The 21,456-nt window shown below is 45.4% G+C and overlaps 1 protein-coding gene across 1 annotated transcript in view; it reads right to left on the reverse strand.

Moving 5' to 3' along the window:
• The window catches only part of LOC135514882 (calcium/calmodulin-dependent protein kinase type 1D-like), a 71,952-nt gene that overhangs the window by 42,604 nt on the left and 7,892 nt on the right, over window positions 1-21,456 (reverse strand). The gene's annotated exons all lie outside the window — the stretch shown is intronic.

The raw sequence follows: 21,456 nt of genomic DNA on the forward strand, positions 1-21,456 counted from the left end.
ATGCCTCATTAAAATCACAAAACCCTCTGAGCAACAACTACATGGAGCTCAATTCCACATCAGGTAACTGATGTAAGCAGTAGAATCCGATATTTAAAAAACAGCTTATGGAAGAGCGGGGACTGTGAAGAGATACACAGGAACAGACACACATGGTAGCACACGCACTCACACCGTCATATTGTTGTTCGGCGGTATTATACATTTTGTATTGTAGATGTAGTGGTGTAATAATGTTATATGACGTACGGTTTTAGATTCTGTTTTATGTGTGATGTGCCTTAATGTGTTTGGACCCCAGGAAGAGTAGCTGCTGCCTTGGCAGGAACTAATGGGGATCCCTAATAAATGCAAAAATACATAATGTGTCCTAGATCTGTACTTCACAGAAATGCATAATTATGGATATGAATGTCATTCTCCTCATGTTTCACAAGTTTGGACAGCACAGGAGAGTACATTACAGTAAACTATATTCTACTGTACTATACTTTTCTTTACTGCACTGTATTGTACTGTGTTCTAATCACTGTACTGTACTATCCAAACTTCTGAAACATACAGTACGCCTATGAGGTTTAGATTTGTTCCAGTCCGGTCAGTCTGTGGACGCTAAAATCAAGGCCAAGGTGGAATGAACAAATGGACTACTTTTCAGTGTACAGTGTCAATGTTCAGTGGGTGAGGATGTTGGTTACAGTAAATGGAAAGCGAGGGGGGTCATGGGTCGGTGTCAGTAAGAGCTGGGAGAGGTGACATTAACTAGAGTGAAAAAGAGAGGAGAGAGAGAGGGAGGGGTTGTCCAGACTCAGACGGTTTTAAGATCCTTGGTTTGACCACAAGACGATTGGAAATAAAAATATATTTTAAAGATATGCGGGTTTTCGGTAACGGAATTACAAGGCACAATTTCTTACATTTACAGAAGATAAACAATCTCTCCAAAATGAAATACAAATGTTGATATTAGTTGGCAGAACTCTTTACTGCAACATTACTGTGTATTTATGATGCCTTTTAAGACTTCCTGGTAGATGTTTACTAAGACCCCTTTTCAATCTGTTCGAACACAAATCAAAGACAGTACTTCTGCCAAATATTTAAGATGGAAAATGGTAGAAAATTGTATGTATGCCTTCATTTCCCAAAAATATAGACGCTTAGTTTTTATAGGAGCATGTCAAATGAAAGCTATGAATGTTGGTGCTCATGGGTCTTTTTCGATGGAAATGGCCCTGACAAAACAACCGTCTACAATTAAATCTTGATTGCAGGCTAGACATGCTGATGACAACTGCTGCTGAAATACATTCACATGAGACAACTTCAAAAAGCCAGGATGATAATTGTTGGGTTCTAACCTTTCCCATAAGGTACTGGGAGTATGAACGTGAAGAGCCTGTATGGAAGCACTCCAGCACTTCAGAAGTGCAACTTTGGTTTTGTCTGATGTTTGCCTGCCATTACACTAGCCCTGTACGCACAACATACCTGACGTGTAGACTTCAGATCCATCTAGAGAACCACTCACCCCGCTGTGTGACAAAGGGACCAACCACTGTTGCAGATGTAAGGTGTCTGATGGGAGGGGCTCGGGGCAATAAATTACATTTAGACTGAACGCCTTCCCTTTTGTGTTACTGGGTAAGGCTGAGAGCTGAGGCACACCCACACACACAGAGAAAGAAGGGGATCATTTAATCTATCCGGCCGTTGGTTTGGCAGGTGAAAGACGTCTGTTCAATTCCATTTCAATCAAACAGGGCACTGCAGAACAGAAATGTCTCTTTAGACTGTGACTGGACTCCATGCTCCATGTTAGAGACAGACACAAACCAAAGCAAGGACAATTATACACCACCAAACTACCGTCATCACTGCCAAGCTCCACACTAACACCACACACACACACAAATTCAAAGAGAGCTGGGATGGAGAGAGTGAGAGAGGAAGGCGAGAGAGAGGGACGCAGTGAGAGAAAAACAGAAATGAAGCAGCCAAGAACGAGCATGTGTGTGTGTGTTTGAGAATGTGCTAGTATTACGACAGTGAGAGAGAAGGAGAGATAGAAAAAGAGAAGGATGAGATTGAATGCAGATGAGATGGAGCTCTTGGCCGGTCTGATATAGAACAGCTCCTGTATGGTCTCATATAGCTAACTGGCTAATTGTATCACACACTGCTCAGATAGAGATGCATCATTATACAGGCATTGCGCAGATAGGAGGTGGGAGTTAGAACAGGTGCTGGAGAGGAGGGGGGGTACGGAGAAGAATGGTGCGTGATTAAATGACTTAAAAAAGAAGGAGAAGCTAAATCTACAAAGCTGCTCTCATTAGAGTTGATTAAATGTGTTTTAGGACTTATGGGATGGAGACTATCAGCCAGACTCTCTAGACTTTTTCTTTCTCCCTTTCGCTCTCCTTCTCGCTCCCTCTTTCCTCTAGAGTCATAAACTTTGCTATGAGGTTAATGTAGCATCTTCTTTTTAAATGGAGCTTAACAGCTTTTTAGCATTCAGGACAAAACATCTCAGAATTAGCGAACTGCAACTAAAGTGTGAATTTAAAAAAAAGGTCTTGCATCAAAATGCAGAATGTGTTCTACTTAGACAAAACAAATGCATTGCATTACACACACACACACACACACACACACACATATTTGGTTTTCTAAGCCAGCATCATCATTCCAATTCCCAAAACTGAAGATTAAACACAGCCCAGATTACCAGGGCCTCTCATATAAAATTAATCCCCAATCTCCCTGGCCTACATTGTCCTCCCAGCAGAAACTGTTCTGTTCCCAATGTCCCCATGCACAAATCTCTGCTCTGACCTCAGCACACAAAACATCCCTCCATCAAATACATTCACTGTGGAAGATAGCTCATCATTCCTCCCATCCTCCCATCAAGGTGCCCACGATCAGCCCTCCCATCAAGGTGCCCACGATCAGCCCTCCCATCAAGGTGCCCACAATCAGCCCTCCCATCAAGGTGCCCACAATCAGCCCTCCCATCAAGGTGCCCACAATCAGCCCTCCCATCAAGGTGCCCACAATCAGCCCTCCCATCAAGGTGCCCACGATCAGACCTCCCATCAAGGTGCCCACGATCAGACCTCCCATCAAGGTGCCCACGATCAGCCCTCCCATCAAGGTGCCCACGATCAGCCCTCCCATCAAGGTGCCCACAATCAGCCCTCCCATCAAGGTGCCCACAATCAGCCCTCCCATCAAGGTGCCCACAATCAGCCCTATACTCATATCGCAATTACAGCTCCACCATAAAATATCACTATACCGGCACAATACTGTATGCTACAATATCTACAGAAGTTGCATTGAAAATGGTGTGCAATCATGAAGACTGTCATTGGCACATGCTAACAGTTCGTAAGATATAGGTTGGATGGTTGAGCCTATTCAATTCTGAACGGTCAAGTCCCGTGAGAATATACATAGTGTACAAAACATTAGGAACACCTTCCGAATATTGAGTTGCACCCCCTTTTGCCGTCAGAACAGCCTCAATTTACTGGGGCGTGGGCTCTACAAAAAGGGGTCGAAAGTGTTCCACAAGGATGCTGGCCCATGTTGAAGTTGGCTGGATGTCCTTTGGGTGGTGGACCATTCTTGATACACACGGGTAAATGTTGAGCATGAAAAACCCAGCAGCGTTGCAGTTCTTGACACAAACCGGTGCGCCTGGCACCTACTACCATATCACATTCAAAGGCACTTCAATCTTTTTTCTTGCTCATTCACCCTCTGAATGGCACACATACACAATCCAAGTCTCTATAGAGTACCACAGTAAGAGTCACAATACCCATAAAATCTAGAGGTCAAACAGGGAAATGGTGCCAATCGTTTTTCCACCATTCATTTTCCCCATAGGGGTTTTTAGAATAAGGGTTGTGTTTAGTGTAGGCTTACCCTAGCGTGACATTTTGATAACCGTGTAAATTTCTCTAGGACAAGGTCATGTCAGAGTAAGCCTACACAAAACACAGCCCTTATTTTAAGTGTTTATAAAAACCCCAATGTGAAAGATTTATGGTGGATAAACAATTGGAACCATTTCCCTGTTTGACAGCTAGGTTTAATGGGTATTATGACAGCTCCACTGTGGGGCTCCATTGTCTCAAGGCTTAAAAACCCTTCTTTAACCAGTCTCCTCCCCTTCATCTAAACTGACTGAAGAGGATTTAACAGGTGACATCAATAAGGGATCATATCTTTCACCTGCATTCACCTGGTCAGTCAATGTTGTGGAAAGAGACTGTTTTTTTACACTCAGTGTATGTCTGTCTGAAAGCACTGGAGAGCAGTGAATGCCAGTGATTCAGCCCCAGAGGCCTAGTGTTGTGTGATGCGTGTTTAACCAGGCGACCAACCCTCTCGTCACAATGCTTTATGCCGGGCATATATTTTTAAAAATAGCGCTGTTACCACAGCAGCAATTATCTGCCAATTATGGTTTGCATTCGTGTTCTACGAGCGGATCTACACGCGGACGACTGTGTGATTGTGAAAGCTTTGCCAGAGAGAGTGAGCGCGCGCGAGGGAGAGAGAGAGAGGGGAATGGGTGTGCATTTGTTATGCCTACATATATGTGCCTGTATGTGTGTATACAGTGTCCCTCAAGTTCAAACAGATAGAGACAAGAGAACCTCAAAGAGAAAGCAGCAATCACGAGCCAAAACTGGTCCCTGAGAATTGCGTACTACGGCACATACACTGAGTGTACAAAACATTAGTATTTAGTTGCACCCACTTTTTCCCTCAGGACAGCCTCAATTCATCAGGGAATGGCCCACGAGTCGAAATTTGTAAATAGTTAAAGTACAAAATGGAAAATAAATCAACATAAATATGGATTGTATTCACAATAGTGTTTATTCTTCTCTGGTTGCCCTCTTCTTGTGGCAACAGGTCACACATCTTGCTGTTGTGATGGCACACTGTGGTATTTCACCCAATAGATATGGGAGATTATCAAAATTGGATTTGTTTTCAAATTCTTTGTGGGTCTGTGTAATCTAAGGGAAATATGGGTCTCTAATATGGTCATACATTTGGCAGGAGGTTAGGAAATGCAGTACAGCGCCGTTTTCACCTCATTTTGTGGGCAGTGTGCATATAGCCTGTCTTCTCGAGAGCCAGGTCTGCCTACGGCGGGTCAAGTAATAAAATAAATACTAGTTCTATACACTCAGATCAAAAAAGCTTACGCCTTCTGTATCCTGTGCATGTGACAAATAAAGATTATTTGTCGTGTGCGTTTACCAGAGATGGTAATGTTTAGAACATGACCTGCATCAAAGTCAGATTAGAATGATATAGGCCAAGGACGAGAGTGTATTTTTACTACTACTTTATTGTACTAATTTCACCACTTTTAGTCTTGAAATCTGTGGTTGTTCACTACACTATCTTAAATCACTCTGTTTAGCCCATAGCTTCACATGTGTATCCTTAAAGAGATGGGTGGTGCTAAGGCTTAAGAGGGTGTGAACGATGATCAATGGGTGGAGACAAAGAAGAGCACTCCAGTAGGTTTACCAAAACATTCACGGCCCATTTTCTCAAAAGTGGGGTTACAAGTTTATTAACTTTCAAAGCAGAATTACTTTCCAATTGTTCCTCAACTGCAATGTATGATATACAATTTTCTAGATCTGTCTACTTTTAATCAATGTCAAATGTTGCTACATAGGACCAATTCCAGGTGGTGGGTCACATATCAATCTCTGTCGCCAACATCATGCTATAAAACTCAGGGAAAAACAAGCCTGTGTTTTGCATTCCCCTGTTCCTGATGTTAGCAACAGAGCGGCGGTGTTGCTAAGGAGCTTACCAGCCTATCAGAGTGAGTAATGGCTTATTGATGATTAGATACAGGGGATTGAACCTGCCTAATCCCAACTACATGGGCCACTATATTGACCCTCACGCAGAGGGGGGGGGGGTGAGAGCAGTCAGCCCTTTCTAAAATCCAAAAGGACGGTGATACTGTCTTATTGCCTCAGCTTCCCGCATCCTGACTCTTTCCATTCCAGTAAACACAGACTATTCAACGCAGACAAGCGGAACAGACAGCGAGGGAGAGGGAAAAAAAGAGCAAGAGAAAGGGATGGAGAGAGAGAGAGAGAAAAAGGAATGGAGCGATAGAGATTATGGAAAAGGGTAGACAGAAAAGAAAGATGTTCAGGAGAGAGGGTGAGGGAGGGAGCGAAAGAGGAGAGGGAGAGAGAAACAGGAGGGGAATTAGGAGAGGGAGGGATAGTGATGATGGTTTATAATCATAAGGATAACGTGTGGCTGTTTAATTCAATGAAAAATGGCCTGTTTGAGTAGTAATGAAGAGAGGAGAGGACACGTATCATTGTGTCCACCACTACATCATAAAATGAAAATAAAGATCTCTACCAGTCTGGGACTGTGATCCTAACTACGTTCTCTCCTATTTGTCCTCTTCAATCTACCTTCAAAATGCTACAACCTATTGTTGAATGGGTGGAAATCAGAAATGAACATGGACATATCCCTCTCTCTCTCTTACATCTATAATGTATACATACAAACTGGGAGGTGTAGATGTTTTCAAACCACAAAGGATACATTCACCATGGTAACGGCTAGTGGCCATTAGAAGCTGGTACCGTCACGGCCGGCCCGCTCATTAGGTGGCCGCCTATGGTTGCAGATTGACGAGGGCAGCATTTTCTGAGCTAAACTAACCAAGACGCACTTCCAATAACAACGCATCAAACCTCACAAAATTCTGCCCAAAAACAATGACAATTTCTCTCAAACATATGGGCATATGGGAGTTTTAGGTGAACGCTGATGCCGCCCTGTGATAAGCAGTGCCCACTTTGTCAAAGGCAGGGTTGCAAAATATTTTGCTGGTCCATTCCCAGCATGCCTCACCAGGGTGATGTTGGAGAGATGCATCCACCAACGTCCCGTCACAAACATCACATAGCAGATGTAGTCTATGGTAGAAAGAGTATGCAGCCTTTTCTGTAGCCTACAGGCTGGAGATAAAATGTATGACAATGTAATCTGAGACAGACACTTTTTACATCATGCAGGTTTCTCCCATCAAATAACCTAAATTGTGCTAAAAAACAACAACAAAAAAACAACAACTCTCATGTCAACAAATAACATATCCCAAAAACAGTACAAGTCAAATGGACATTCTAGAATGGACAATCACTGTTGTTCAGTAGTGTCACCCCATTGGGTTCAAGTTTGTATCTGTCAATTTTTGACAAGCTGATCACTGTGAAAAATAAAATACTCCTGCGTCTCCCGCTGTGTAAACACATTGCAAATAGGCTCACGATAACTCCTGATAAAGTTGAGTAGCTGATATTCAGAGCTCAAATAGCCAAATTGATTAGTCACAGGAATCAGGATTAATAAAGCCAATGGCAACAGCCTGTTTCACAAATGGTAGCCCTACAATATAAATGGGCATTCATAACATTCCATTGCAGCCGACATGGTAGGCTGCACCCCAGTATGCACGAGCCAACATCTTTTGGATGTCCTTTTTTGGTCCTGTCCGGATGTGTTTTTTTGTGTTTTACAAACAGTAGGCTTACCACATAGTTGGGCATTCATCAAATTAAATTTCAAGATACACTGTAGGCTACAACTCAGTAAGCACGGACCGACACCTTCTGTATGTTTGGTTTTTTGGTGCAATCCCGACCGGCCTTGATTTCCACATTCAATGATTTTTGGTCCCATCCGGACTAAATCTGAACCAATCATAGATGTCTATGTTTGGTTCAGATTTTGTCTGGTCTGGACCAGCCTTGATTTGATCCAAACATAGATGTCTATAAATGACTTCTTTTCAACTTTCATTCAGAATCAAAAATGTTCCTGATTTCAACACCTAGAATTTTTTTTTCAACATCCGGAAAAGATGCGTTTTCAACTTCCTGGAAAATACGTATTTTAAAAACATACTACCATGGCAACCACTGGTTAACCTTTGGGCCGCAGCCAACAGAGGACTGGCTCAGCCCTCTTTGCACTGTGGTTAACAGTCAGTCAACCACAGTGCAAAAATCAATATGACCTGTGTGTTTGTGGTTAATCTATTACGCCAACAGCAGCTCTCTGCTCTGTATGTTGAGAGGTGAGAGAGAGCTGTTGTGATGACAGACCAGAGACTCGCTGATGCCAGTGGAGTTTAGAAGGTGACTCAGCAGTTCATCTTTATCATGACCTTGCAGATATCCTATTTACTCTTAGAGAGAAGAGGGATAGCCTAGCATCAGCAGACCCTGTACCGTGTGTTCCCTTGATAGGAGGGCTCACAAACACGCACACCTGATGGACCACTGGGCATTATGCTCAGCTTTCTCGCTATACATACACCTGCTGAGAGGTCAGACACAGCCACACGGTCTGCTAACAAAGAGAGTGAATGCTGCTACACCAACTCATGGCAGCACAACACATGGTGTCAGAGGAAGGCTGGGGTTAAATGGAGAGTCCTGGTCAAATCACAGACACGGCTTCCTTTTAGCTTGTTAGCATGCTAGTCTCATTCTGCTCACATCTGCAATTAGAGAGAGATATTGAAAGAGATGTTCCCCTTCAGTGCTCCTCTGTCACGACTTCTGCCGAAGTTGGTCCCTCTTCTTGTTCGGGCGGCGTTCGACATCACCGTCCTTCTTGCCATTGCCGATCCACTTTTAATTTTCCATTTGTTTTGTCTTTGTTTAACACACCTGGTTTCAATTCCCCAATTACATGTTCATTATTTAACCCTCTGTTTTCCCCATGGTTTTTGTGCATGATTGTTTTATGTATGTTTGGTCCGTTATTGTGAGCTCTGTATTACGACATGTCATTGGAATATTTGAGTAAAGTTACTTGTGTTACCGTAATTTCTGGACTAGTAAGCGCACCTGAATATAAACCGCACCCACTGAATTATAAAAAAAAATAATATTTTGTACATAAATAAGCCGCACATGTCTATAAGCCTTTAGGTGCCTACCGGTACATTGAAACAAATGAACTTTACACAGCCTTTAAACGAAACACGGCTTGTAACAAAAATAAATAGGCTTTAACGAAACACGGCTTGTAACAAAAATTAAACAGTAGCCTACCAAGAAAGTCATTGGTCACTATCTTCCTCCTCCTGTGCACTGAAACCACTGAAGTCATCTCCTTCGGTGTCGGAGTTGAAGAGCCTCAGAATTGCTTCATCCGATGTTGGATCGTTTTCATTGTCGCTCTCGTCACTTTCATCCGGAGGCAAATTCCCGCTGAGCTCATGCTGCCCCTTCAACACGCAGCAGTCCAGCCTTTCGAAACCCGTTGATGATAGTGGATTTTTTGACAATGCTCCACGCTGTCAGGACCCACTGGCAGACTTGACCATAAGTTGCTCTTTGCATGCAGCCCGTTTTAGTGAAGGATTTCTCCCTACTTGTCATCCAAACCTCCCACTGAACACGGAGCGCCACCTTAAATGCATGATTTACACTGATGTCGAGTGGCTGCAAATACGTTGGGCCATCTGCTTTTCTTCCCTCTGAAAGCTTTTGTCTTATTGCACAGAGTCAGTTCCTCACGCTGCTGTTTCCAACGTCTTATCATCGACTCATTAAGGCCAAGCTCCCATGCAGCAGCTCTATTTCCTTTTCCAACAGCCAGATCGATCGCCTTCAACTTGAAAGCTGCATCATATGCATTTCTCCGTGTCTTTGCCATGATGAGGGTGGCAAAATTACTACCGTAATCAGAATGATGGGAAGTTTGAGCGCGCTCGATTTACGTCACATTATGTGACGGTGCTCAGTTTTTTGGCGGCATGAATCTTGTGAAAGCGGGAAAAATCCATAAATTAGCCGCGTCATTGTATAAACCGCGAGGTTCAACGTGTGGGAATAAAGTAGCGGCTTATAGTCCGGAAATTACGGTACTCGTCTTTGCTGTCCTGCGCCTGACTCCTCTGCACCAGCAACACTCAGACCATTACATCCTCTTCATTAATAGCAGAAGAACAGTGCACACACACATACAGGTGTTCACAGGAAAGCAGGACGGGGTACAGTTTGACACAGCATTACAGTGATTAAACAACATCTCCACTAATATAAATTATCATTAATGTCACATTAGTCACACACTCACTCAGTCATCCACTTCATCACACACACACACAAGATTGCATGATTGTGCCTCGTTCGGGTGTTGCCTAACCGTAGTCATAGTAGAAGCTGATTGTAAGAGCTGTTGGACCAGCCTTACCAACAACACAACTGTTTGTCAGCAAGCTTATTAGCATAGTCATTGATTAGCTACATTATCTCCAGCACTGCCTCATTACAATGACAAGAACGTGTGAGGGAGGGGATGGAAAAAGAGAGGGAGAGGAGGGGCAGTGTAGACTAGAGGGAGGGGGAGAGAGAAGGGGGGCTTGGATGTAGTAGGATGCTGTCATGAGTGAACCCGCAGCTCCAACAAAAGCCCCAATTTATTAAAAAAAAGACCTGTTGCTCTGACATAGCTAATAACCGCTGGCAATTATGCTAACAATGCAATTATGGAGATGTTTAGGAGCTGCCGTTTTGAATTCCCCTATCTGTAGTTACATTGTACCTGAGCACACAGTGTGTTAAGAGGAGGGAAGAGGGGGGAGGGATGCAGCCAGGATTGACTTCGAAATTGGACATCTGTACATGGACTGAGGACGTCGGGAGATGCCTTCAAAACCGGCCACGAGGGGCAACAGTGAGCGCTATTACCATGAAGAAATAGCAAAACACTCGTTTTCACATTTTATAGATTTAACCTTATCCCAAACCTTAACCGAACAATTCAGAATGAATGCCTAAACTTAATGTTTTGACCCTATCCCAAACCCTAGCCCTTGACTCTTTGGAACCACTTCGAAATTTGACATTTGGAGAAATGTCAGAATCTGAAGTCAAATTGGTAAAACCGGGAGATCTTGATGTGATGCTCAGAGTCTGCCTTCACGCACGCACACGCACGCGCACACCCACGCGCACGCGCACGCGCGCACACACACACACACACACACACACCTGTGATATGGGAACATGAGACGTCAATGTAATAACTACATAAGGCAGTCTTGCTTTGTGTCCCGTCTTTCAGGGTACACTGCATTTCAGTGTCTGTGTGTAGTCTTAGTGTTTGGCTTCAAGCGAAACAAAAGGACAGGCAGCAGGGGAAATGTGATCAGTGGCCCACATCAAAACACCAGGCATGATGAGAGTGCTCCTCAGACACAGGGCACTGGGTGGCGTTACCTACTTGACGAGCGACCGTCATCCCACCTCCACACTTCACTCTCTCATATAGAGTGGTTTTGGAGCTACAAGGGCATGTATCAGGGTAGTCTTATCTACACCCGCTCTCTCACCCTCACCTCTCCCTCGCTCACTCCCAAAGGCAGGGCTCTCTTACAGACATGGATAGGTAGTTTTATAATGGTGTTAAATATGTAAAATCTAGTTATAGAGTCTGGCTCTGGGATCTGAGCTGACTCTAGAACACCATTCTGACAGGAGGAGGTGGAGAAAGAGAGTGAGATACGGAGGGAGGGGGAGATGGAAAGAGGGAAAGAGAGCTCTTAGGGATTGAGGGACGGAGCACAGTGCATGGAAAATCCTGGATGAGGGTACCTACTGAATAGTGTGTGTGTGCGTGCATGTGTACATTGTGACCATTACTGCAACCATGGTGGTGACCAAGACTGCATTATGTGCACATGCGTGTGTGATAGCAGCGGTTGCTGGCTGGCCAGACAGAGCCAGTCTGAGCGCAGCCTTGAGTACCGTTTAAGGACAACACTAGCCAAGCTATAACAAACACACACACACACTAACAGATCATGAATCAAGATGCAGTGCAACACAGCAAGGGCTTTGACATTCTTTAAAATATGACTCAGACACACACTGCTTCTAAAGAGAAATAAGATAATGGACCTGAGGTAAGTGTCACCTATAAAACAGAGAAAGGTGTGTGTACATAGTGTGTGTACTGTGAGTATGTTTATAGAGGTTCTACACGTGTGCTTTCATGCATTTGTGCCTTTCTGCTTGTGTGTGCTGAAATTGCCTGTCTGGAAGACAAATTGTTCTACTATATATGCCAAACGTTATTTAGACTTTGGTCTTTCTGGAGATGAGAAATTGTTCCTCCGTCTCCATATGAGTTTGCCAATGCACTGATTCCATTACCTCTAATCACTTACTACTGGACTGGATATACCGTTCTTTAATTACCAAGACCATGGCGGATTTCCTCAGATTTTTTTAAAATTACAATTTGCACATAAACACACATACTACACGTTACACACACAATTGCTTTCCCACAGTAAGGTGTGACAGTGTTGACTCGGGGGAGAGAGAAGTTCGTTGTAAGGAGAACTGGAGAGTGTCACGTTCTGACCATCGTTCGTGTGTGTTTTCCTTGTTTTAGTGTTGGTCAGGACGTGAGCTGGGAGGGCATTCTATGTTGTGTGTCTGGTTTGTCTATTTCTTTGTTTGGCCTGATATGGTTCTCAGAGGCAGGTGTTAGTCATTGTCTCTGATTGGGAACCATATTTAGGTAGCCTGTTTTGTGTTGGGTTTTGTGGGTGAGTGTTCCTGTCTCTGTGTTTGCACCAGATAGGGCTGTTATGGTTTTTCCACATTTCTTGTTTTGTTAGTTTATTCATGTATAGTTTCTATATTAAAGAACCATGAATAACCACCACTCTGCGTTTTGGTCCGCCTCTCCTTCACCTCAAGAAAACCGTTACAGAATCACCCACCAACCAAGGACCAAGCGGCGTGGTAAACAGAGGCAGCAGCAACAGCAGTAGGAGGAGAAGCGACAGGTGCAGCAGGAGCAAAAGCAGCAGCAGGAGAAGCAACAGAGGCAGCAGCAGCAGGAGAGGCTGCACTATTTGGAGAAATGGACTGGGGAGGAGATCCTTGACGGGAAAGGACCCTGGGCAGAGCCAGGGGAATATTGCCGCCCCAAAGCCGAGCTGGAGGCAGCGAAAGCAGAGAGGCGGCATTATGAGGAGCTAGCACGGCAGAGCGGCTGGAAGCCCGAGAGGCAGCCCCAAAAATTTATTGGTGGGGGGGCACAGGGAGAGTGTGGCAGAGTCAGGAGTCAGACCTGAGCCAACTCCCCCTGTTTACCGTAAGGAGCCATGGATGGAATTGGAGCTGTCGGTGAAGCTGAGGGCTGAGTCTGAGAGTGTTGAGGAGTTATTGGACAGAGTAGAGAGAAAGCTGTTGGTGTGGCATAGTATGCACGGCATTCGTCCTGAGGAGCGTGTTAGCTGTCCGATGCCACCGGTGTCAGTTCCTCGTACTCAGCCTGAAACGTGTGTTGGAGTTCCCGGGGGATTTGATGCCGGCTATACACACCAGGTCTCCAGTACACCTTCACAACCCGGTGTGTCCTGTTCCTTGCACTCACCCGGAGGTGCGTGTCCCCAGCCCGGTACCACCAGTGACGGCTCCCCGCACCAGGCTGTTTCTCCGTCCCATCAATACAGGTGCTACCGCCTGTTCGGCGCTACCAGAGCTTCCGCCCCTCCGTCCAGAGGCGCCAGAGCTCCTAAGTCCAGCGCTGCCAGAGCTTTCGTCCTCTCCAGCGCAGCCGGAGTCTCCCGCCTGTCCGGCGCTGCCAGAGCTCCCGCCCCTCATTCCTGAGGCGCCAGAGCTCCTCAGTCCAGCACTGCCAGAGCCTTCCTCTCCAGCGTTTCCGGAGCTTCCCGTCTGCCCAGCGCCATCTGAACTACCCGTCTGCCCAGCGCCGCCAGTGCCGCCAGTCTGCAAGGAGCCGCCAGTGCCGCCAGGAGCCGCCAGTGCCGTCAGTCAGCCAGGAGCCGCCAGTGCCACCAGTCAACCAGGAGCCGCCAGTCTGCCCAGCGCCGCCTGAGCCACCCGTCTGCCCAGCACCACCAGTGCCGCCAGTCTTCAAGGAGCCGCCAGTGCCGCCAATCTGCAAGGAGCCGCCAGTGCCGCCAATCTGCAAGGAGCCGCCAGTGCCGCCAGTCAGCCAGGAGCCGCCAGTCAGCCAGGAGCCGCCAGTCAGCCAGGAGCCGCCAGAGCAGCCAGTCTGCCAGGATCAGTTAGATCCGCCAGTCAGCCAGGATCTGCCAGTCAGCCAGGATCTGACAAAACTGCCAGTCAGCCAGGATCCGCCAGGATCCGCCAGTCTGCCAGGATCCGCCAGTCTGCCAGGATCCGCCAGGATCCGCCAGTCAGCCAGGATCTGCCAGAACCGCCAGTCAGCCAGGATCTGCCAGAACCGCCAGTCAGCCAGGATCCGCCAGAACCGCCAGTCAGCCAGGATCTGCCAGAACCGCCAGTCAGCCAGGATCTGCCAGAACCGCCAGTCAGCCAGGATCTGCCAGAACCGCCAGTCAGCCAGGATCTGCCAGAACCGCCAGTCAGCCAGGATCTGCCAGAACCGCCAGTCAGCCAGGATCTGCCAGAACCGCCAGTCAGCCAGGATCTGCCAGAACCGCCAGTCAGCCAGGATCTGCCAGAACCGCCAGTCAGCCAGGATCTGCCAGATCCATCAACCTGCCTGAGCTTCCCCTCAGTCCCGGGCTTCCCCTCAGTCCCGGGCTTCCCCTCAGTCCCGGGCTGCCCCTCAGTCCCGGGCTGCCCCTCAGTCCCGAGCTGCCCGTTGTTAGGGTTCCTAGGCCAAGGTTAGCGGCGAGGGTCGCCACTCAAGGGACGCTAAGGAGGTGGACTAAGACAATTATGGAGTGGGGTCCACGTCCAGCGCCAGAGCCGCCACCGCGGACAGATGCCCACCCAGACCCTCCCCTATAGGTTTAGGTTGTGCGTTCGGGGTCCGCACCTTAGAGGGGGGGGGTACTACTATCACGTTCTGACCATCGTTCGTGTGTTTTCCTTGTTTTAGTGTTGGTCAGGACGTGAGCTGGGAGGGCATTCTATGTTGTGTGTCTGGTTTGTCTATTTCTTTGTTTGGCCTGATATGGTTCTCAATCAGAGGCAGGTGTTAGTCATTGTCTCTGATTGGGAACCATATTTAGGTAGCCTGTTTTGTGTTGGGTTTTGTGGGTGATTGTTCCTGTCTGTGTTTGTGGCACCAGATAGGACTGTTTCGGTTTTTTCGCGTTTCTTGTTTTGTAGATTGTTGTATTTTCATGGACAAAACTAACCACGCTGCATTTTGGTCCGCCTCTCTTTCCCCAGAAGAAAACCGTTACAGAGAGAAACTGTAGCTGCTACCTAACTATAGCACTGGAGAGAGAGTGAGAGAGAGAATGTGAGAGAGAGAATGAGAGAGAGAGAGAGAGAGAGCAGGACGGAGAAAACAGAAGATGATAGGAAAGAAGAATGATGTTAGAGATGCTTTAGCTAAAGACTTAAAGCTGGCAGGGTTAGGGGTCAGAGGTAAGAAGTCGCAAAAGGTTTTGTTTGGATGAGACATTTCCTCCCACCAATCTGAAGGTTTACCATCAGCCATGCTATTGAGACACTTGGCAACAATAGAGAATGACAAGAGAATTCTCTTTTACGTCCTCATATCCCTCAACTCACCCTCTCTAGGCCTATATTTTCCTTCCCTTAAATCCCACCTCCCTTCCACTCATCAGTTGGGGTGATAGGATTGGCCCTCAGAGAGCAGGAAGTGAAGGTGAGAGGAACACACCGTTGATAAGTTGAGAAAGGGCAGGGAGCAATAGTCAGGGACAGCAGTCAGGTCCCATCCCATCAAGGCTATAGCGTTTAACCCCATGTAACTAAGGGAAGGTTCCTTGGCTCAAAGCCATCAATTCATAGCATGTAGATGCACTACATGAACAGAAGTATGTGGACACCTGCTGGTCGAACATCTTTGTCCAAAATTATGGGCATTAATATGGAGTTGGTCCCCTCCGTCATGAAGTTGCCCTCTTTGGGTACAGCGAGCACCATCCCCCCCCCTCTCTGTCTCCTCCACTCAGGCTGCTGCGACCTCAGGTCGTAAATTCCTGGAGGAGATTATCTCCCCATGGCCACAGTATAGAGAGAGTGATTTTTCATAGAGAGAACAAAGGAATTTCTTCCCACTCACAGAACTGGAGGTCAGAAAAGTATTTATGTTCTGGAGAACGTATAAAAGATCGGTGAAGAATCCAGCTACGAACTGGTCAGTTTGGTACAATTTTGTGAAAATCATGAGACAATACGGCTACATTACCATAACGCTGTTTATACAATAGCCTCAGATTTGAGGCTTACATCTAATTGTTGTATAAGATGAATGAGTGAGGATGATACTGCTTGTGAAATTGTGTTGTGTGATTTTGGACTATTTAATGAAGGAAACTCCAATTCCCTTTGGAGAATAACTAAATCAGAGGACCGCTCATGAGCACAGTTATGGTCTGGCGTCCTGGGACAGCCCATTTTCTGCTCTTATGAATAAAACCCCCACCTGGGTTTTCTGTCACCAGACCGGGCTTACCTCAATTTCAAGGGGGCTAAGGGTTGAGAGGAGACCAGCTTCCCTCGATAACGAGAGGCCAAGGTTTGAGAGGAGACCATAAACCTAAGATTTGAGTAGATGGCTGAATCTTTTAACCATACCACGTGGTTAAACTCAGACTATAGATACCGACAGAATAAGAACAAGTCTTTGATATTAATTACTAGTCTGCAGCTAGGAATTCTGTATCATTGAACGCGAAGACCGACAACCGCCGAAACATCTATTCTATAACGACATGAATGAATGTCACTCTGAACTATCCATTCTAACCGCGACAGAGAGGGGGGACAGACTCTCCAACAGAAACAAACTTTAACAGACATCCCGACGACACACTGAGCGTAAATATATATATTGATTGCAATTATTCCCGAATGAGTGAGCGTTCATGTGCAAAGGATTAGAATTTCAATTGTTATAATTATCAACTTTGTAGTGTCTCATCTCAGTTGACCCCCACTTCCCTTTTTGTACAAGCCGCGATACCTGTTTATCCCACTAGGGAAACTCCGTTATCCTTTCCTTGTAACTATCTACTGTTTGTTTATGCATTTCTGTGAATTACTTAGTAAATAAATGATTTAAGACAATTGGTGTATGGATGACTCATAGTAAAGACTGGGTTCGTGCAGATAACCAACAATTTACGACGTTTGGAATGAGACTAACATGAGGTAAATAATAATTCATTAATTCGAAGACTAAAATATCTGAAAGTTATATTAGGAAAATTCTAACTTTATAATCTGAATATTTTCCTTGGTGCCCCGACTTCCTAGTTATTTACAGTTACATGATTTAAATCAGTTTAATCGCGTAATAATAATTACAGAGAGTGATTTGATAAATAAGCCAAAGACACGACATTTGCTGCTACAACAGCCTCCACTCTTCTGCAAAGGCTTCCCACCAGATGTTGGTACATTGCTGCGGGGACTTCCATTCAGCCACAAGAGCATTAGTGAGGTCGGGCATTGATGTTGGGCGATTAGGCCTGGCTCGCAGTCGGCGTTCCAATTCACCCCAACAGTGTTCGATGTGGTTTAGGTCAGGGCTTTGTGTAGGCCAGTCAAATTCTTCCACACAGATCTCAACAAACCATTTCTGTATGGACCTCGCTTTGTGCACAAAGGCATTGTCATGCTGAAACAGAAAAGGACCTTCCCCAAACTGTTGGAAGCACAGAATCGTCTAGAATGTCATTGTATACTGTAGCATTACGATTTTCTCTTCACTGGAAATAAGGGGCCTAGCCAAACCATGAAAAAACAGCCCCAGACCATTATTCCTCCTATGTATTGGGGCAGGTAGCGTTCTCCTGGCGTCCACTAAACCCAGATTCGCCTGTCGGACTGCCAGATGGTGAAGCGTGATTCATCACTCCAGAGAACGGGTTTCCACTGCTCCAGAGTCCAAAAGTGGTGAGCTTTAGTGGTGAGCCGACGCTGCATTGTGCATGGTGATCTTAGGCTTGTGTGCTGCTCGACCATGGAAACCCATTTCACGAAGCTCCCGACAAACAGTTCTTGTGCTGACGTTGCTTCCAGAGATTGCATGGCTGTTGTGCTTGATTTCATACACTTGTTCGCAACAGGTGTGGCTGAAATAGCTGAATCCACTCATTTGAAGGCATGTCCACATACCTTTGTATATATAGTGCATCTGGAGTCCCACCAATGCTGTTAACCCGTTGAGGAGTATTTATATACAGTACCAGTCAAACGTTTGGACACACCCATTCAAGGGTTTTTCTTTATTTTTACTACATTGTAGAATAATAGTGAAGACATCAAAACTATGAAATAACACATATGGAATCATGAAGTTTCCAAAAAAGTGTTGAACAAATTTGAGATTCTGCAAAGTAGCCACCCTTTGCCTTGATGACAGCTTTGCACGCTAAAATATTGGTTACTACATGATTCCATTTGTGTTATTTCATATTTTTGATGTCTTCACTAATATTCTACGAAGAAAATAGTAAAAATAAAGAAAAACCCTGGAATGAGTAGGTGTCCTAACTTTTGACTGGCACTGTATGTTGTTATACATTCTAACCAGCCGAGCTGGTTACAAATACACACATGCATAAATATTAATGTACGTACACACACCTGCATGCAGGTACTTTCTCTCCCTCTCTTTTCCCTACTTTTAACAGCCATTGTCCTTTCTCAAACTTCTGATGCTATGGGAATTCATCACGTTACAGGTATGATCCCAATATCCATACAGGATCCTCCTCTAACAAGCCTAGGCTGTGTGTGAGGAGAGCCTGGGCAATAGAGGGCCTGTTAATCTGCTGTGGGAGAGGTCCTATGGGTCTCCGGGAAACACACAGACATCCCTGACAGATCAGATCACAGGCAGTCTGACTCCAGCCTTGCTCATCTCACTGATACGCTGACAGTTTAAAACAGAGATATGAGTATTATTAGGTCTGCTTTATTTGATATGGTGGGGACTGGTGATGCAATCTGCCGTAAATGCCATGGGATTGCCATGTAAGAATATGTGTGTGTGTGTAATCTAGCGATCTTTCTATATACACCGCAGCACCACTTAAACCTCTCCTAGTGAAATGTCTGTTACGGAGGCTTTTTTCTTTGTGTTCGCAACAAGACTGTTCCCACACCCTGTATGGCCCTGAAAACTGGGCTGCTTTAGAAGGGTAGGCTTCAGTAATGCCGCAGCATTAAAACACATCCCAGAAGACACAGAGGAACCACTTAACATGTAGCTTCGTGTCATGCTCCAGATCTGATGCGGCCATGACATTAATTTGGTGGCCAATTAAGAGTTTCTCCCCACGAGCTCCTCTCACGCGTCTCATCAGTCTCCAATTGCAGAGCACGAGCAGCAGATGAGACTGGAGACGCTAACATGGAGTTGAGGTAGTGTGTGAAATCTGAAAGCACACACCCTCACACAAACATGCTCTGTGCCTGACCAACTAGAAAACAGAGTCGTATAGGAACTAGGCCATGAGGTGTATGAAACCCAAGTCATTCGGTATGACTGGTCTATACAAATCTACAGAATCATCATGACTAATCTGTATAGACCTAGCTGGAATAAACCAGCTACTATCAAAAACAACTTAGAGTAAGTCAGACTTAGGTCTCCCTCGCCTGATACCAATCCTATTCCCACGCAATGGCCGTTTGGAGTATCTACATAGGGCTCTGATCCGATAATGGACTGGTGTTGATGATCATTAATACTCAGTCTGTACAGTCACTCGTCATGGAACCTCCCCAAGAGGGAGTGTTGTACACATGTATTGATGCACACACCTTTGTTTCAGCCAATTGTGGTGAAGTCAGTGCGGCTCGCTTAATCTTTTGAAAAAGTGAACACTCAGCAAAGTGAACACTCAAAAGGAACTGACAACCCCCAAAAGAGCCCCCGAAATGAACTGAACTGAGAACATCTCGTGTGGTGGTCGGAGATCGGTGCGCTTGAATTCAGTGGTCCAGTTACCTTTTTTAGGGCAATGTGAACACAAAGCTCCCCAGGTTTGCTTGTCATTATTCCAGCACCCAACACTAGACTACTGCAACACTGTTTCCCCTGCCATAACCTCTCCACATTGGTGCCACAAAAAGGAGAAGATGAATTGACACCTACTCACCTGTGGATGTATTTCAAGGCCTACCTTCAAACTCAGTGCCTCTTTATTTTGACATGGTAAAATCAAAAGAAATCAGCCAAGACCTCAGCAAGTATAAACACCAAGGGACCACTCAGCTGTCATACCGCTCTGGAAGTGTTCTGTCTCCTAGAGATTAATGTACTTTTGTGCAAAAAGTGCAAATCAATCCCAGAACAGCAGCAAATGACCCTGTGAAGACGCTGGAGGAAACAGGTACAAAAGTATCTATATCCACAGTAAAACGAGTCCTATATCGACATAACCTGAAAGGCCGCTCAGCAAGGAAGAAGCCACTGCTCCAAGACCGCCATCAAAAAGACAGACTACGGTTTGCAACTGCACATGGGGACAAAAGAGTACTTTTTGGAGAAATGTCCTCTGGTCTGATGAAACAAAAATAGAACTGTTTGGCCATAATGACCATCGTTATGTTTGGAGGAAAAAGGGGGAGGCTTGCAAGCCAAAGAACACCATCCCAACCATGAAGCACGGGGGTGGCAGCATCATGTTGTGGGGGTGCTTTGCTGCAGGAGGGACTGGTGTACTTCACAAAATAAATGACACCATGAGGAAGGAAAATTATTTGGATATATTGAAGCAACATCTCAAGACATCAGTTGGGAAGTTAAAGCTTGGTCGCAAATGGACAATGAGCTCAAGCATACTTCCAAAGTTGTGGCAAAATTGCTTAAGTACAACAAAGTCAAAGTATTGGAGTGGCCATCACAAAGCCCTGACCTCAATGCCATATACAATTTGTGGGCAGAACTGAAAAAGCGTGTGTGAGCAAGAGGGTCTACAAACCTGACTCAGTTACACCAGCTCTGTCAGGAGGAATGGGCCAAAATTCACCCAACTTATTGTGGGAAGCTTGTGAAAGGCTACCCGAAACGTTTGACCCAAGTTAACAATTTAAAGGCAATGCTACTAAATACTAATTGAGTGTAAGTAAACTTCTGACCCACTGGGAATGTAATGAAAGAAATAAAAGCTGAAAGAAATAATTCTCTATTATTCTGACATTTCACATTCTTAAAATAAAGTGGTGATCCTAAATGACCTAAGACAGGGAATTTTTACTAGGATTAAATGTCAGGAATTGTGAAAAACAGTTTAAATGTATTTAGCTAAGGTGTATGTAAACTTCCGACTTCAACTGTAGCTGTCCGATAACCAGTGTTGGAGAAGCCACTCTGAAAATATTTCATTTAAGAACAAATTCTTAGTTACAATGACAGCCTACCCCGGCCAAACCTAAACAA

Source organism: Oncorhynchus masou, chromosome 26 (assembly GCF_036934945.1).
Source record: "Oncorhynchus masou masou isolate Uvic2021 chromosome 26, UVic_Omas_1.1, whole genome shotgun sequence".
Taxonomy (NCBI): Eukaryota; Metazoa; Chordata; class Actinopteri; order Salmoniformes; family Salmonidae; genus Oncorhynchus; species Oncorhynchus masou.